Source organism: Paroedura picta, chromosome 1, assembly GCF_049243985.1.
Source record: "Paroedura picta isolate Pp20150507F chromosome 1, Ppicta_v3.0, whole genome shotgun sequence".
NCBI lineage: Eukaryota > Metazoa > Chordata > Lepidosauria > Squamata > Gekkonidae > Paroedura > Paroedura picta.
Window position 1 is genome coordinate 158,336,064 of NC_135369.1, and position 4,580 is coordinate 158,340,643.

The following is a 4,580-nucleotide window of genomic DNA, read 5'->3' on the forward strand; positions in this document are numbered from 1 at the left end:
TTGGTTCTTATATGCCACTTTTCTCTACCCAAAGGAGTCCCAAAGTGGCTTCCAGTCGCCTTCCCTTTCCTCTCCCCACAACAGACACCCTGTAAGGTGGGTGAGGCTGAGAGAGCCCTGATATCACAGCTCGGTCAGAACATCTTTATCAGTGCCGTGGCGAGCCCAAGGTTGCCCAGCTGGCTGCATGTGGGGGAGTGCAGAATCGAACCTGGCTCAACAGATTAGAAGTCCGCACTCCTAACCACTACACCAAACTGGCTCTCTACTCAGAGATCTACTGGAGATCTACTCAGAATCCTGTTCAGGTCTAGACTGTTGGTCCCCCCCTCCCCCGAGGTAAGTGGTTTTAGAATTCGTCCCTGATTCTCTCTCTTGATGTGATAGACTGGAAGCAGAGGGTGCATACAAAGAATAACATCCTAGGCATGTTTATTCAGAAATCGGTTCCACTATATTAATTGAGATAAAGCATAGAATCATTCTCCCTTTCTCTTTGTACACACACACATGACATGTAGTATTTATACAGACACCTCCCACCCCTGCAAAAAAAGAAAAGGAAAGTAGATTGAGAACAGCTACACCAGGCTGTCCATCGCCCCTGGTGAGTTACCAGCGCTCGGAGTCCCCCTTTGGTACACCAGGGGGCAGCCTCAGTGGGTGTGAGAGCTGAAGATTGTGCCACCAGGGATATTATTTTAATGGGGGTTATTACATTATATTTTTTATATGGGGTTTTATCTGTAACCCGCTGTGAATTGCCCTGCCAGGAGTGGTGGGATATAAATCAAATAAATAATAAATAAATAAATAAATAAATAATAAAGCACCATTTGACCTTTCCAAAGTAGTGAACAGTTTTCTAGATAAAAGGAGACATGAGCCCTTTTCATGCAACATTCTGTAATGAAAAAACATGCGCTTGTATGAGGGGAGTAGAATCATCATTACACTAAACTCCACCAATGCACAGTAAGGTATGTAAAGGTCCTCGATGTGCCACATGCATAATCTTTCCCTATGGTGAGAAAACCTGCCAGCCTTGCATGCATGTAAAAACAAAAGGTAAGATTAAACAATATAGACTTCCTTAATTGGGAGGGTCCAATGTAAATGGAGGTTAAAGTATATATATTGAGGAATGTATCAGCAAATTTGGGGGAGAGTTTTTGTTTGGTTTTGAATGAAAACATGTCCCTGTTTTTGCTGGACTGAGATAGGAACTGATTGTAGCACTGCATTATTTTAGACACTCATAGTGCCCCTGACTTCCCACCGCACACTGGGGGGCGCTGCCAGCAGCAGCTGCGCAGTGCCATGCCAAGGGGAAGCCCCAGCCATGGGAGCTGCTGGAAAGCACCAAAGGTGAACCGGTGGCAGAGTGTCAGGGCAGCCCCCGAGGCAGCAGCCAGGGAGGAGGATTAGAAGGAGCCACGGCCCAGTACCGACTGATCCACGGACTGGTGCCGGTCTATGGACCGGGGGTTGGGGACCACTGCTCTATAGCAATGTGGCAATGTTCCCTAAACCACTTGTCATCTCACATTAAAATGTCACACCATGAAAAACAGAAAGTGAAAGGAATCTATAATCACAAATTCATTTAATTGAGTGATTAGTTTAACTAAGTTATTAAAATGAAGCAGAACTGTGCTGGATTGATTTTTAAAATGACATGTTGAAATGGCCAACCATGGCCTCTCTATTTTTATGAGCATAGCAAACATTCAAAAACAATACAACACGGTTGAAATATCAGGCTCAAATGGTAGAACTAAGAACCAATCTATGGGTTACATGTAGCAAGCTGTTGAAAACTTAATATTGCTGGCCTCCAGGTACTCCTGGAATTAAACTGATCTCCAGTTCCCTTAAGAAAATGCCTGCTTCAGAGAGCAGATTCTGTAGTATGCCATCAATTCTCAGTGAAAGCCTTTCCCAAATTCCTTCCTTCACAGCCTCCGTGCCCAAATCTCCACAAAATTTCCCCATGAAGACTGTGGTCCAAGGTGGAAGACTAATGGGAGGTGGAGGTGGGTAGAGGCTGCTTAATTATTTTTCCTATTCTATTTCAATGCTCCAAACTTCCCTGGTTGTTTGCTTCTGAAATGAGGACTCTTTGCATGTGTGTGTTGTGGAGAAGACATTCAAATGGCTGTAAAAAAAAAAGCCCCAAGGGGGAAAAGTTGAGTACATTCTCTCCACCTGCCAGTTTTCATGTCTGCCAACTCCTACGACTCTTTAATTTTTAATAAATAGAGCGAAGATCTATAGTGCAGTATGTAAAGTATGGTTTGGCCCTATATATTGGAATTGTCCAATAATTTGAAATGACATATTTCAGATTTTTTTCCACTGAGCAGCAAGTACTACTTTCTCATATCGCCTTTTATTTGATAAATTGAATTTTTACTGTTATTAGCTTTTATTCACCTTTTGAAAGAGCAGAACATAAAACAGCAGAACATATAAATTAGCCATATTCTTCCTTTTGAGGCAGCTTTGTTAAGGGCATAGTATGACTGTCTTCCATCGATGGTCTTCTTAACTTGCTTCTGAAGAAAAAGGGTTCTTTGTCATTTTGATCATAAAAACCAACAGGTGACTTTTCATTCATATGAACAGACCACAGACCTTACCAAATTCTTACTGTCCAACTTAACTGGGGTGGCATCCACTGTAAAAGATCTACTAGTGTTCCTCTTAAAGTAGCAGCCATTTTCTTCCTGACTTAATTCCCTCTGTGTTTTATATAGTTTGTATCTTTTCCTTTGTATTAGGAATTACAGCATGTGAAATCAATGGACTGATAAAATGATTGGTAAAAAAATAACCAGGGAATTGCCCAGATACCTGGAGATAGCAAAAGTTAATTTCATATCCTTTAAAAAAATTAGGCAGGATGTCAGGTCTTGAACTAAAGCTGGAACCCCAATCATATTTATTAACTAGGAATAAGCCTAGTTGAGCTGTATGGAGACAAAATAATTGCATTGCAAGCTTTAGCATTCAGCAGTATTTAGAAAGCTCTTTCTCGCCCAATATAGTTTTATCCTGTGTTGGAAGGGGAATCTTTCACATTCAATGGTGACCTTTTGATTGCATGGCTCTATAGCTTGTGCTAGAAGAACAATTCATAAGAAATGAACTGCTGGTTCACTGATGACTCTTAATAGAAAAATTCAGAGACTGAATGCTAAGGACTCGGTTGCTAGCTACCTGTACCTGATTCCTTCTCCAAAGCTGAAAGAACTGTAAGGAACTGCACTCCAGCCACAGGAATATGGAACACCATGAGATACAACATACCAGATATCAGGTACTGCTTTGTCCATGAAAACAATCTTATGAGTTCATTGTCTGCTGAGTTTATGTATTGCCAAAGGAAGAGTTGACAATTGTACCCTTGCAGGAAAAGATACAACCTACCTACTAGAAGTAGCCTGGAACCTACAGGACTAAAGAGCCAGGTCAACAAGGATCCTGAGGACATCCCCCCTCCCTCCTGGAAGCTTGTTAACAGGATCTGGAAAGACAAAGTCCTTAATATAGCTAGTTCTCTCCCCATCCTCACCCACTTTTTTTAAAGAGGTGAAAGTTTATACTACAAAGACAGCTTTGAGTATATTGAGCTTTGAAATTCTTTTTAACTGTGAGAGGAAAGTATTGAGGTTACCAGATTAAAACCTAGAAATCCAAAATAAAGGCTTCTGGTAGGAGATGAAGGCCCTATAACTTCTCCCCTTCCTTTTCACTCATTCTTATCTGCTTCATGAAGCACTTTGAACCCTGCTCATTAGAGCTGATGGATGTGGTCAACAGCTGGTGTAACTCTTGCTAAACTGGAGGATTTAAAGGGTGATCTGTAGATTGCAATCTGCAGCCTGGAATTTTCATGCAACATGTAAAATGCCTGTGGGAGTATTCATTTTAGGCGGGGGCGGGGGCGGGGGCGGGGGCGGGGGCGGGGGCGGGGGCGGGGGCGGGGGCGGGGGCGGGGGCGGGGGCGGGGGCGGGGGCGGGGGCTTAATTTCACTTGCTGTAATTAAAGGGGGTGAGGGGCTAGAAATGGATGTTTCTGCATGTTTAGAGTTATATCAATGTTTAGTAGCCTTTTTAAAATAGCACTCATGGCAGCTTATTATAACACTGAATTCTTACCATTAAGACAGGACTCTCGACTTGCAGACAGGCAGATGAGCTAAAGGATGATGCTCACACCTCATTATATTGGCAAACAGGCCACAACTTTATTCAAAACTAGCAAGAAAGCCCATTGCAACCAGGAATAAAATGGGTGCTAGGGCCCAGGGCACATCGGCAGGCGCAGATCTCTATCTCGCAGCAGGAGCCATAGAAGGTAATGATGGGAGGTAATGAGGGTTCATTCGTAGCAGGGAATCAAGGCTGGTTTACAGTTTGGGGCTCTTTTGCAGTTTCTCTCTCTCTCTCTCTCTCTCCCCCTTGCAGCAGGAGCCATAGCAGGCAATTAGGGCTTGTTCGTGGTTTGGCAGGGCTCTCTGTGTCTCACTCTCAGGTGTCTGAGAGCAAAGTGGCTAGCATCCAGGGAAGGAGGG

The 4,580-nt window shown here is 43.3% G+C and overlaps 1 long non-coding RNA gene across 1 annotated transcript; it reads right to left on the minus strand.

Moving 5' to 3' along the window:
- Window positions 1–1,616: 1,616 nt before the first annotated feature.
- LOC143845018 (uncharacterized) lies at window positions 1,617–3,725 on the minus strand. The gene is made up of 3 exons (XR_013234219.1): window positions 3,680–3,725; window positions 2,437–2,558; window positions 1,617–2,158 (listed from the first exon to the last, which is right to left on the minus strand). It is a non-coding gene; the product is annotated as an uncharacterized LOC143845018 (long non-coding RNA).
- Window positions 3,726–4,580: the final 855 nt, after the last annotated feature.